The sequence below is a fragment of the Melanerpes formicivorus genome, unplaced genomic scaffold, assembly GCF_026170545.1.
Source record: "Melanerpes formicivorus ecotype bairdi unplaced genomic scaffold, bMelFor1.0.p_v2 SCAF_133, whole genome shotgun sequence".
NCBI lineage: Eukaryota > Metazoa > Chordata > Aves > Piciformes > Picidae > Melanerpes > Melanerpes formicivorus.
Genome location: NW_027142485.1, coordinates 635,179 through 649,618, shown reverse-complemented (window position 1 = coordinate 649,618; position 14,440 = coordinate 635,179).

The following is a 14,440-nucleotide window of genomic DNA, read 5'->3' as shown; positions in this document are numbered from 1 at the left end:
ATTAATGTCTCCCTTTTTTAAGAAGCTGTAAGATGTTACTCCTCTCTTTCAAGTGTTTCTGCTCCATCAGGACACAGGCACACAAGCAGCTGAGTTGCAAAAACTCTCTCTCATGAAGGCAACTTACTAGTATGTCGTGGGTTTGAGAGGAAGGCCCAGCCTTCATCCCCCCCCCCCCCAAAGAAAAAAAGGAATAAAAACCACAGCTAGCCACAGCCAGAGGAGCAAAAAGAATGCTATATTTACAAGCAGTTTTAGGGAATACAGGGTATATATACACAATTTACAGTATTTACAATATATACACAGAAATATACAGCAAAATACAAAAACCAATAATACAGGAATGAAATTCTGAATGGGCAACAAAGAGTCACGGTTGGTTCTGTATTGTCTGTGATGCACAGTCTGAGAAGCAACTGGCAATTTAATGTCCTGTATCTTGTGTTGTCCCACAACTGCAGATTCATCAGAAGGCTCAGGTCTAACAGACAGCTTCAATTTTTGTCCATCAATTTCTAAAGAAGCTACTCCAAAAGCCCATTTGTAACCTCTAGGGTCTTTGAAACGCCCTTCTCTCAGAAAATCAATTCCCAAAATACAAGGTGCATCAGGTCCGGTCACAACTGTATGCTTCCTCCATTGTTTACCAGTTAAACTTAGATTAACCTCCATCTTACTTAACTCTTGAGATCCACCAGTGACTCCCAGAATAATTATAGACTCTGATCCCTGATAATTTGATGGTATTATGGTGCACTGAGCTCCTGTGTCAACCAAGGCCCTGTACTTCCGAAATTGTGAAGTGCCAGGCCACTGGATGTACACATCCCAATAGATTCTGTTATCTCTGTTATCCCTCTCCTCCCCCTGGCGGGAGGCAGGGCATCCCTAGTTATGGGGAACATGCCCACATGTGCATTGAGCACAGTGTGCAGTGTTATAACTCGAGCCACTGTTTGAGCTACTAGAGTTGTTCTGGGGAACTGTGGAAGTAACAGCTACCCTTCTGGTATTGCTACCTCAGGTTCTGCCACTTTGCAATTCCCTCAGTCTCCTGAAAAGATTAGAAGTTGGTTGGCCATCTGTGGTGGGTTGGAAGGGTAAGGCCAAGAAGCCTCCTCCCTTCCCCCTTGTAAGGTAAAGGGAAAAGAAAAATTGAAGGAAAAGGAAAAAAAAACTCACAAGCTGAATTAGCAAAGCAATGGAGCTTTATATTTACAAAGCAATGTAGGATATGCAGGGGAATATATATACAAATTTACAATATGTACAATATATACAAAGATATACAATAAAGTAACACAGAGATGAGAGTTCCCCCCTCGGCTGAGGGGGGTTTCACACCTCCGCTCTCCCCTCTTTCCCCCTTTCCCCAGAGTGGGATAGAAAAAGAGAGAAAAGAGAGAAAAAAAAAAATGTTAGAAGCAGTTCGTGTTAATTGGAAGGGAGTTAATACCGGCCTTTATCTGGTCTTCAAGGCCGAGGCCTTGGCAGAAAGCCCAGCACAGATAGAGCTGCAGCACGAAGAAGAGGCGGAAGCAAGACTGACAGAGAAGTGCTGGAAATGCCCAGTTCACTCCCAGTTCAGAAGGTGCTTCCTCCCACTTCACCAATGAAATTAGTTTAGATTATTCTTTCCGTTTACCAACTTCCGTCCACCATATTCCCTTTCTTAAGGGGACAGCCTCAGCCGGTGACACCATCCCACCTGTTCATGTTCTCACCAAACTGATCACGTAGAGTTATCCAAATAGTCCTACGTGACTGCCTTGGTGGTCTGTTTTGATTTGATCTGTTTTGGAATGACCTCCTTGGAGGATGTGTATTCCTCACAGATGAAACTTGTATCCACCTGGAGGAAGAATTAGAATTATCTCTTTGTGCCAATTGGTATATGGAATCTTTCCGCTCTTTCATGCAACTCTCAATTTTTCCAGACAGAGTTTCAATGGCTGAAACCAAAGAAACACGTGTCATGCTATCCTCTAATTGTCTCATTTGATCACTGAATTGGCCAACCATAGGAGAAGCTCCACCATAATTTCTTGACACAATTCTGCTTGCCAGAATGTTTGCATAATTAGGAGGAGTAAGCTTGATGATCTTTTTAGCAAGACCAGTACCCACAGGAATGTCATCAGGATTCAGAGTTTCATGTTCACCATAGAGTATCTCTCTAACAGCAAATTCTCTCAGGTGCTTAATTCCCTCATCTATGGTAGTCCAGGGTTTAGGATTCCATGGAAGATCATCTTGGGAAGGGTATCTCAGGGCAACTGCAAATAAAAGGCGTACCCACAGATTAACCTTACCGAGAACCTTGCCTAGATGTCTATCTATTCCATTATCCCTCGAGAGAGTTCCTAACTGAGCTGCTGACTTGTCTCCAACCATTAGAGCTGGAGCACCTGTATCATAACACCTACTAAGCCAAGCTAGAACTGGCTCTTTATCGGCTCCGATATAATCTTTACGGACATTTCTTAACTCTTCCCGTGGTGAAGAACATTCCGAAATATCATCTCCCTGTCCATCTACCACATCTTACTGAACATGTTGTCCAAATAATCCTGCTGCCACTCTCCTAAGGATCTCTTTAAGCTGAGAACCACCACTGCTAGCTCCTGTCCTAGATGCATCTTTATCCTGTTTTGATCTCACTAATTCAGCTAGATCTTTAAAACAAACCTTCTCTTCCTCCTCAGCAGGATCTTTTCTAGTAGAGGGTCCCTCACTAGGATCAGTCTCCTGCTCTTCTCCTCCATTAGCTCCTGGATCCTCTTTGGTCTTTCCACTTCTAGTCTTTAAAACTGCTACTTGCTTAATTGGACCTGTGTTTGAATTTACAGCCACCTTAACAGAAGCTGACAGGTTTTGAGACAGATCAGCTGCTGTGGGAGTAGCTTCTGGTCCTGCCATGTAAGGAGGTGGAAATGTCTGTTCCTTGTTAATGGCTGAAGAAGAAGGAGGAGGAGCCGTCATGTTGGGAGTTGCTGCCACCCCTGGCAGCTTGCCAGAATCAGCGACAAAACTGTTCAAAGCAGCTTTTCCAATAGACTTTTTAACTTTATCTTTAACTGACAGAGATTGTCCATTCTCCTCATCACTAGACATCTCTGGGGCTGACCCAGAGGTACGCCGCCTTTTCTTTGATCTATGCTTGATAATAAAACACGCTCTGGACACCTTTTTCTCCCAACGCAAGGGAAACAGCAGATACACATTAATTATCACCGAGAGCAGGATTACACACATCAAATAAATCAACTTTGGATCCCAGCCATCACTTAAAGTTACTCTTTCCCCTACTGGGATCTTAAACTCCTTTATCTCAATTGGGAGAGTGCTAGAGGTCACATTCCTGTATCTCACGGGCCAGAAAAAATCCAGGCAGTGACCATACAGGAGCCTCACCTTGTACATAAACCATAAATAAATTGTCTGCATCAAATATTTACCTAGGTAATCCAGAATCAAACCCAAACAATATCTGTAGATCAGAGCCCCAAAAATTGAGAAAAACAGACGTTCCAAAATACCTTCATGTTTGCTAGTCCAGCCCGAGCAAGCAAAAAATCAAGCTAATTATCCTGCCGCACCTGGGTTTGAGAGGAAGGTCCAGCCTTCTTCCCCCCCCACAAAGAGAAAAAGGAATAAAAACCACAGCTAGCCACAGCCAGAGGAGCAAAAAGAATGCTATATTTACAAGCAGTTTTAGGGAATGCAGGGTATATATACACAATTTACAGTATTTACAATATATACACAGAAATATACAGCAAAGTAAAAAAAACCAATAATACAGGAACAAAATTCCCCCCTCTTTCTGGAGGAGGGTTCCCCCCCTGTACCCCCTTCTCTCCCCTTTTTCCCCAAAGAGGGTTAGAAAGAGAGAAAAAGAGCAATTGTTAATTAAAGAAGTTATAAATTAAAGCAAAGTATTAGTAGGCCACGCTTATCTGTCCAAGGTCAGTCTGGCAGAGAGCCTAGAAGTGGACCAGCTGGAAAGGGAGGGGAAAGTGAACTGAGGAAAGTCTCAGCAGCACTCAAAACTTAAAGTTGCATTCTACCAATCTACCAATGAAATTCGTTTAGACCTGTCTTTTGTTTACAAAACATTCAGCCATAGTGTCCCTTTCTTAAAGGCACAGCCTCAAACGGTCACATAGTAAGAGGACACTTCCAGACCTATCAAACTCAGGAGATTATCACCAGCTACTAATTCTCCTTCTCCAGTTCATTTCACATCATCACAACACCCTTGGGGGGCAGGGGGTAAAGCCCTCAACAGGAGAGGAAGAGTGAGGAGTGAATAACTATACTGTGGCTGCAAAAGAGGATAGAGCCTCTTAAAACAGTTAAAAACAAAAGAAATTGATTATGTATTTTAAAAGTAATCTGTATGTTTGTTAATATATTACAGCCTTAAATTCAAAGCCCTTGCTCTGGGAATTCTGCTGGTTTACAATTAAAGTATTTTGTAAAGCCCTTCAAAACTATCCCTCTTTTCCACTACCCCAAGCATTTTCTTGCTTTTAATTTCTGACAAGAGGCATACATAGCAAGGCAGCCTGGCTCTGCATGGTGACAGCTACCAGAGGATCCAGGCCAACCAACAGCAACAGTGGGAAGTACTCCTCCACGAAGGTGGACCCAAGGTCTCTGGACAATGGGGCCTCCAGCACCTGGTGTCACAGCTCTCCCCTATTCCAGAAAAACAAAAAAACAACAAAACAAAAAACAATAACAAAAATCACCATAGATAAGTGTAAAGGGGAAAGTATCTTGCACAGAAATTACAAGCAAGTATGATGCATACATGTGGTGCTCAGGGACATGGTTTAGCACCATAATTGCAAGAGTTGGATGATGGTTGGATTCAGCAATCTTAAAGGTCCTTTCCAAATGAAATTATTCTGTGATACTATATTGTACAAAATAGAAATTTACCCTAGGCTTGCTATAGATACCCAGAGAAATACATTTTACAAACACTGTAAACTCTCACTTTGTATATTTAACATTTACAATATTAAACCCACTGTTATGGAACCAAATCTATTATTTTTAGGGCTTGAATGATACATGGCTAGCTTAAAACTCAATGAGCCACCATAATGAGATCACTTGCTACCTAGTAAGTTAGAAAGGCTTCACCAGGGGACTTTAAAGTCTTCAGCAGGGTCATCAGAGGATAAAAATTGAAGCTCTTAATCACACAGAATGGCATTAGTTGTATTTTTAAAGGCATCACACTTGAAAAATGTGAATTTGAGTAAAGAAATTCTGAAAGGAGACTGATCTTTACAGATTTTCTTAAAAGTGACAACACTGTGATTAGAGGCCAATGACAAAATTATGAGCAAAAAGATCAGAACATGATTAATATATGTAATTATTTCCATATACTCAAAGAGAACATCAAGCTGAAGTAATATGCAGACAGTAAATACAACCTAAGCAATTAAGTGTATTAAGATTATGAACAAACTAATTTCACAGACCACTGATAATTTCCATATAGTTCTGGAAAAATATTGTTTTGTGATTGTACTTACTGTTTTTAGAAGTCTGGGTTCCACTGTAAGCAAAATTAACACAGCCAGAGATACTCCAGATATCACAGGTGAGCTTCCAACCATTCATCTGCTGCCATTGTGCCCCAGTCTCACTCTTACGATCTCACTCAGTCTTGCTTGGGTGCTCTGATTCATTTAGAGTTTTCCCATGAAGAAATAACCTTGGGCATCTGCCTCCTCCTTTTCTTGTCCAACTGGATTAACATTGAGGAACTTGCAGATGACAGCAAAAGTCTTGCACTGCAAAATGACAAAACAAGTTATAAACATGCCCACAAAACTGCCAGATTGCCACCTTTGCCAGGAGTGCTCACAGATGAATCATGACTTCATGGTTCATATCCTTCCCCCTGGTGGAAGAGGCAACATCTGCTCTTCTGTTTTTAACAGATCTTCTAGACTTTAAAGATCAGAGGGGGGAAAAATCATGATCAAAATCTGGTCAAGTTATTGCATTACCATTCATAAATCAAAGACAACACAACTGATAGTATCCTGTGCATCTGAAAAGCTTAAAGAGCAAGTAGTAGTCTTTCCTTGTAAGGGGTGCAAGTTGTCTGCTGAACCTTGTGCCATGCTCCCTGTTAGCTCTCTTAATATTGGTTCATCTTCAATAGCCAGATTTCCAATAAACAGTAACTTTCAAAAAACAGTTTATCATACCAGACGAGTAATTCTTTCTACTCACAGGGCTGCTTTGGTCACTATTTTCCACAGTCCTGCAAAGTGTTTGACATGAGTTTATAGGGTTTCCTGAGATAATGTCATTTAGTCTGCTACCACAACTTCAGTTAGTCCTCAGCCACAAGGTAAGTCTCCAGTTATAGTCTAAAGGTACGTATTTTTCACTTCTCTGTTTTGATATATCCAGCCTTCCCTGCATCTTGCATTACTATCAAGTAGGAATTAAGCCAAGCACAACTGAGACAACACAACCAACCTTGGAAGGTTAGGTGATTTGCACTTGCTATAGCACTGTGTAGAGACAAATTAAAAGGTAGCACCTTAGCATCAGAAGAGCCTGCTTTAAAAGGCTGGCTTCTCCTAGTCACCTAGAATGGTGCTTCCACAAGGGCCCTGAATTTTTGGTAGGATGACAAGACTGACTACCCCTTAATGCTCCTAGTACTTTGACTATGCAAGCATAGCAATAGTCCTCTGAAGGACATAAAGGCTGGCATACTTCAACACTCAGATGCACACACACGTTTCTTCCGGAAGGAAGAGGTGCAAATCTGTACTCCTAGGGACCTAGAAAGATATCTGAACCATGACTTCTAGCAAGCAGGGAGGGTATTCCAAACCCTGAGTGCAGCAGCAGTCTCATGCTCTACAAGCTGGTTGAGGTTTGCATTCTTCAAGCTGGGAGGTATCACAGTATCACAGTATCACAGTATCACTCAGGTTGGAAAGGACCTCGAGGATCATCGAGTCCAACCTATCAACACAGACCCCATGACTAGACCATGGCACCAAGTGCCACGTCCAATCTCCCCTTGAACGCCTCCAGGGTCGATGACTCAACCACCTCCCTGGGCAACCCGTTCCAATGATGAATGACTCGCTCGGTGAAGAACTTCCTCCTCACCTCGAGTCTGAACCTCCCCTGGCGCAGCTTGAGACTGTGTCCCCTTGTTCTGGTGCTGGTTGCCTGGGAGAAGAGGCCAACCCCTTCCTGGCTACAACCACCCTTCAGGTAGTTGTAGAGGGCAATGAGGTCACCCCTGAGCCTCCTCTTCTCCAGGCTAAACAATCCCAGCTCCCTCAGCCTCTCCTCATAGGGCTTGTGTTCAAGGCCTCTCACCAGCCTTGTTGCCCTTCTCTGGACACGCTCAAGTGTTTCAATGTCCTTCTTAAACTGAGGAGCCCAGAACTGGACACAGTACTCAAGGTGCGGCCTAACCAGAGCAGAGTACAGGGGCACTATGACCTCCCTGCTCCTGCTGGCCACACTATTCCTAATGCAGGCCAGAATGCTATTGGCCCTCCTGGCCACCTGGGCACACTGCTGGCTCATATTCAGGTGGCTGTCGATCAGCACACCCAGGTCCCTCTCTGTTTGGGAGCTCTCCAGCCACTCTGACCCCAGCCTATAGCTCTGCATGGGATTGCCGTAGCCAAAGTGCAGCACTCGGCACTTGGACTTGTTGAAAGCCATCCCATTGGACTCTGCCCATCTGTCCAGTCGGTCGAGGTCCCTCTGCAGAGCCTTTCTACCCTCTAACTGACTAACATCTGCCCCTAACTTTGTGTCATCTGCAAACTTGCTGATGACTGACTCTACCCCTTCATCCAGATCATCAACGAATATGTTGAAGAGGACAGGGCCCAGCACTGATCCCTGGGGGACACCACTGGTGACTGGCCTCCAGCTGGATGTGGCACCATTCACGACCACTCTCTGGGCCCGGCCCTCCAGCCAGTTCCTAACCCAGCACAGAGTGTAATGGTCCAATCCATGGGCTGACAGCTTAGTCAGCAGTTTTCTGTGGGGGACGGTGTCAAAGGCCTTGCTGAAGTCTAGGTAGACCACATCCACAGGCCTCCCCACATCCACCAGGCGGGTCACCTGATCATAGAAAGAGATTAGGTTGGAGAGGCAGGATCTGCCCTTCCTGAATCCATGTTGGCTGGACCTGAGCCCTTGGCCATCCTTCAGGTGCGCAGTTATTGCCAGCAGGATAATCTGCTCCATCACTTTCCCTGGCACTGAGGTCAGGCTGACCGGCCTGTAGTTTCCAGGTTCCTCCATCCGACCCTTCTTGTGGATGGGGACCACATTGGCCAGTTTCCAGTCATCTGGGACCTCACCGGTGAGCCAGGACTGGAGGAAAATGATGGAGAGTGGCCTAGCTAGCACATCCGCCAGCTCTCTCAGCACCCTAGGATGGATCCCATCTGGTCCCATGGACTTGTGGATATCCAAGTGGCTCAGCAGGTCCCGAACTAACTCCTCATGGATTTCCAGGGTATTACTCTGCTCCCCAACCCCAACGCCCAGCTCCGGAGACCACTCGTCCTGAACTCCTGCCTTGCTGTTAAACATTGAGGCAAAGAAGGTGTTCAGGACCTCAGCTTTATCCTCATCCTCAGTAACTGTGTTCCCCTCCAGGTCCACTAGGGAGTTCAGGTTCTTCCTGCCCCTCTTCTTATTGTTAATATATTTATAAAAATGCTTTTTATTGTCTTTGACTGAGGTGGCCAGCTTCAGTTCCAGCTGGGCCTTAGCCTCCCTAATTTTATTCCTACATAATCTAACAGCTTCCTTGAACATACCTCGAGAAGCCTTCCCCTCCTTCCAAAGGTGATACAGCCTCCTCTTCCCCCTTAAATCCTCCAGGAGCTGCCTGCTCATCCAGGCCGGTCGCCTTCCCCGCCGGCTTGCCTTCCGGCACGTGGGAACCGCCAATTCCTGTGCCTTCAAGAGCTCCTGTTTGAAGTAGGTCCAACCCTCCTGGACCCCTTGGTTCATGAGGGCTGGTACCCAGGGGACTTTTCAGACAAGTTTCTTAAATAGGCTGAAGTTCGCCCTTCGGAAGTCCAAGGTGAAGGTTCTGTTGGTACTCCTCCCTATCTCCCTGCATATTGAAAACTTCACTATCTTGTGGTCACTGCACCCTAGGCAGCCTCCCACGATCACATCTCCCACCAGCCCTTCCCTATTGCAGAACAGCAGGTCAAGCACAGCCTGTCCCCTGGTAGGCTCGCTTAACAGCTGTGTCAGGAAGCAGTCCTCCATTCGCTCCAGGAATCTTCTGGACTGCCTCCTCCCTGCTGAACTAAGTTCCCAGCAGATATCCCTCCCGGTTGAAGTCACCAACAAGGACAAGATCTGATGATCTTGAGACAGCCTCCAGTTGCTTGTAGAACAACTCATCAGCCGCCTCATCCTGGTTGGGTGGTCTGTAACAGATTCCAATCAGGATATCAGACTTGTTAGGTTGTCCTCTGATTTTGACCCACAGGCTCTCAACTACCTCATCTTCCACCACAAGTTGTGTGGCAGAGATTGACTCTCTAATATACAGAGCCACCCCTCCTCCTCTTCTCCCTCGTCTGTCTCTCCTAAAGAGCCTGTAACCCCCCATTGTAGCACTCCAATCGTGGGTGCTGTCCCACCAAGTTTCTGAGATGGCGACTACATCATAGTCGCCCTGATGGATCAGGACCTCCAACTCCTCTTGCTTGTTGCCCAGGCTGCATGCATTGGTGTACATGCATCGCAGCTGGGTTCCTGACTTCTCAACTAACCCTACCTTGCGCCCTACTCTTACCTCTGCAGAGGGACCGATATCCTCACCCACCCCCTTCAGACCTAGTTTAAAGCCCTCCTAATGAGCCCTGCCAACTCCAGTGCCAGGACTCTTTTACCCCTTCTAGATAGATGCACCCCATCAGGACCCAGCAGGTCAGGTGCAGTGAAAGTTGCCCCGTGGTCATAGAACCCAAAGTTCTGCCGCTGGCACCATCCCCTGAGCCAATTGTTGATGGTGTGGGTTCTCCCATTCCTCTCAGTGTACACCCCTGACACTGAAGGAATTGAGCAGAACACCACTTGAGCTCCCGCCCCATCAATCAATTGTCCAGGGGCCCTGAATTCCTTCTTAATTGCCCTGGTGCCCTTCCTGTCAATCTCATCACTCCCAGCCTGTATTACCATCAGAGGGTAATAGTCAGTGGGCTGCATTAATTCAGGGAATCTCTTCGCAATGTCCCTAACCCCTGCCCCTGGTAGGGAGCAGACCTCCCTGTGGGATGGGTCGGGACGACATATGGGTCCCTCAGTACCCCCCAGGAGAGAGTCCCCAACAACTATAACCCTTCTCCTTTTCTTTGTGGAGCTGGTCATTATAGCTGGTGGGGACCGCTTGGGCTTAGGCTTCCCCCCAGAGCTGGCCGTTACAGCTGGTGGGGTCCGCTTGGCCTTAGGCTCCCCTCTGGATGGCTGCTCCTCAGCCTCAGCCCTCTCATCCTTACCGCCCTCAGCCTGCAGGGCCTCATACTTATTATGCAAGGGCAGCGGAGGAGGAGGAGAGGGTCGGGGTGGATTTCTCTTGCCACCCCTGGCAGGGACCTGTATCCATCCCTCTCCGCCTCCAGGAACCCTTCCCTCAGCAGGGGAGATCTGCAGAGCCTTCTCCCACAAGTCTAACTCCCTTTCGCTTTCCCTTATGGTCCTTAGCCTAGCTACCTCCTCCTTCAGCTCGGCCACTTCATCCTTCAGCTCTGCCACCATGCTGAGGAGAAAATTCACCTGCTCACACCGGACACAGGTGTCCTCTCCCTCCCCCTCTATTCCAAGTGCCAGGCTGAAGCACTCTCTGCAGCTGACAGCCTGGACTCCAGCATGTTGGTGAAACAGCTCTGTCTGGGCAGACGCTGCTTTTTTACCCTTCGTCCGAGTGACGACCATGATGCAATGTTTAAGGTTTGGGTTTTCTGTTTGGGATTTTTTTTTTTTTTTTTTTTTTTTTTTTTTTTTTTGTCACCCAGCTGCTAGACAGCTACTGAGCCAAAATGGCGCCGCACGCACAGCCCGGGCGGCTTTTAAAACTGCCGCGGCTGACGTCAGGCTCCCGTGACCCGTGCAGGCTCTCGTGAGCACAATCCTGCCGGCTCCTCCCCCTACCAGCAGTCCTCCCGACCCGCGAAGCCCCGAAAGGAAAGCAAAAGAAAAACCCCGAGAAACTCACAGCTTAAGCGGAGCGGTTCCGGACGAGCGGTCCCGATCAGCTACTGAGCCAAAATGGCCCTACTGAGCCAAAATGGTATGTGCCTTGGCACCCAAAAGGGTGCGGTTTGTCTCTTCAGCTATTGCAAAATCCAATTACCCAAGATATATGATCAGCTGCTTTGATACTGCTCTGAGAAAGCAAACAGTTCAGCATTCAGGAACATCTCAGAGAACTCATAACAGCAGCCGAAAGTAAGGCAGCTGTGAAAACCTCATTTTAACATCTCCTTTGGAAAGAGTTAACAGATGCTTCCTGCCTGTAAGGTTGACACCTGCAGTCAATCTCACTCTCTTTCTGCAGGCCTCCCTGCAGGGAGAAGTACTTCCTGCAAGCCCACTAGGAGTAGGAAAAAGTTTCCGGGGCTGTCACACCCCCTTCCTCATGCAATGTAGATTTGTAAAGATAGGAATCTGAAGAAGGGCATTTTGGATGAATCAAAAGTGAGATAGGGAGCACACACATATTTGATCTTTGCATCTGCCACTGGCATTTTACAAGTTTAACATGCTTTTTCATCTCCTCCTTCCCATCAGTCCCTTGGCATGTGTTGTGCTTTAAAGCAAAGCCTCACCATTGTCAAGACCCAGACACAAATCTGGACCTTCTTGTCATCTAACAACTGAGGACAGGGATATTGGATAGGTAGAAGAGATAAAAGGATAATCAGGGCATGTCTTTACACAAGGTCTCTGTTCCTAGGTAACTTGGGTGTGCAGAGGGACTGTCTTTGCTGACATACAGCCACCTCACTCCCTTCCTCCCTGTCCTTTCAGCAAGAGTCACTTTGTGGAGCAAGCCCCAGTGCTTGCCAAAAGTAGTGCACCAAGGAGAAAAGTATTTTCCTATGTCTCTTCCCCTCCAAACAGCATCCCAGGACAGCAGAAGAGATGGCTTTGTCAAGGAGGCTGCCACTTTGTGGGCAAATGCTGGCTTCTGCCAGTGCCTGTGGAGCAGACAAGGCTGCTCACCACACTTACTCTGTCAGTATCTCCATCTTCTCCTTCCTGCTGGTCTTCTGCAAGGCACTCTTCCACTCTTCATAGAGCTCCAAATTGAGAAACAATGCCAAGGGCTTGGTGTGAGACTTTGAGCATTTTGGCAGCATCCCCAGCACTCTGGCTCCTGAGCAGGTACCCATAAGGACTGCTGGAGCTGGGAACTGCTGGGCTCCAGGTCAGCAGGGTCCACCTTGAAGATGGTGGCCAGCAAATGTGCAGACTGGCTTTCAAGGTGGGTCTCCATGCCACTGTCAAGGACCTCCTGGAGCTAGCAGGATGCACTTTCACTGGCTGCCAGCTGAGAGAACCCCTCCATGAATGGCCCATGCTCCTCCAGCAGAGCCAGCAGGTCCTACAGGGAACAGAGAAGGAGAGCTGGCTGCAGACAAGCACTGTGTCAGGTGACTGTTCATCAGGGGCAGGCGCCCCAGCTCTCTGTGTGGTGGGACAGAGGGAGGGCTGGAGATCAGGGGGAGCTGACTTTGACCCTAAGCCCCACACAAGGTCTCTTTGCTGGGAACATCACCTCTGTGGAGGAACCAGTGGGATGGGGACCCCCTGGCCAGGCTTGCTTACCTGGATGGGCAGTGGCAGTGTGCCATCCTGGCTTCAGAGAGCTGCCAGGTGCTGGCCAAAGGGAGCCCTGTTGGTGTCAGAGCCTGACAACCCAAGCTTCTCTGCAATAGCTAGGGTGTCCAGCCACCCAAAGGGCAAGCCCCTCCTGCTGCAGGTCCCAACAGCTGCCAAGGAGAAAAGAACAAAGAGCCACAGATGAAAAGTGCCAGATGACCACTGCCAAGGGGGCAGGACAGACACACTGTCCACACCTCTCTGTTAGGACATGGCACCAAGACTCACCTGAAGGTGATTATGCAGGAGCCACAGGACCAGATGAGAACAAGGCATCTGGTGGGCTTTCCCTCCTCTTCAGTGGCTTCCCCAGCTGCCCCCTTGCCACTGCTTAGCATCTGCTGCTGGCCCAGGGCCAGGCAGAGCCTGGGGTGTGGGCCACTGCCATATCTAGAGAGAAGTGCAGCAGGGAATGACCTGGAGATGGCTGAGCCTGGTGGCTTCCTTCTAGCACCAACCTGCCAGGAGCATGACCATAGGTGCATGCAGCACCAGGGTGCTGGAGGCCTGAGCCTAGTTCTTGGGTGCCCTGCTCTGGTGCTAGGGCCGTGGCTTGGGAGGAAAAGCAGCTAAGGTCTGGGAGTCTTACTCAGACTTGACAATGACCAAGATGTCAGGAGGCAATAGGTTAGACTTGATGATCTCTGAGGTCTTTTACGACCTGGTTAATTGTGTCTGTGTCACTGAAGAGGAGGAGGTCCGTGGGTCACCTACAGCTGCTGGTGGAGCTGTGGCTCCAGTGATGCTGGGACAGGCGCACGGCACTGCATGGGCTCAGGGTCATCCTGGCAGAGCAGATGGGACCAGGCATGAGAATAGTGGCTGTTGTGGGGCCTGGCTATGCCAGGGTGTCACTGAGCCATGGAGGGAGCCCACCTGAAGCCACAGCAGCAATTTAGCTGGCCCATCCAACAGGTCCACAAGTGTCACACAGGATACTGGTGAGGCTCAACTGGCTCAGAGCAGGACTGCCAGTGAGTCCTGCTGCCAGACAGTGCTGCTGAACAAGAGCTGCACTCTCCCCAAGCACTGTGGCGGGTGAGCAGCAGGTAAGCACAAGACAGCCTCTCAATGTTAGCACTGGGGGCTCTCCCTAGTATGTCTCCTTCATACTAAGGAGCCCAGGACTGGGCACAGCACTGCAGACACAGGCTCACCAGTGCTGAGCGGAGGAAGGGGAAGGGTCATCTCCCTCCAGCAGCTGGCAAGGCTTTGCCCAGTGCAGCCCAGAGCACCAATTGCAACTTTGGGCAATGGCACCATGGTGGCTTCTGGTCAGTTTGGCATCCACCAGGACCCAGAGACCTCTTCCACCATGCTGCTTTCCAGCAGCCTTGCCAAGGTGCTTTTAGTCACAAGTGTGTGTAGATGCTTCATGCCCACACTGGTGCCATCCACAGTCTTTCTTAAGGGCTCCCTCTGCCACTGCTGTGCGGGTGACAAGGGCATGTTCCCTCTAGCCTAAGCAGTGGTCCAACTGAAGATCAGTAAATTT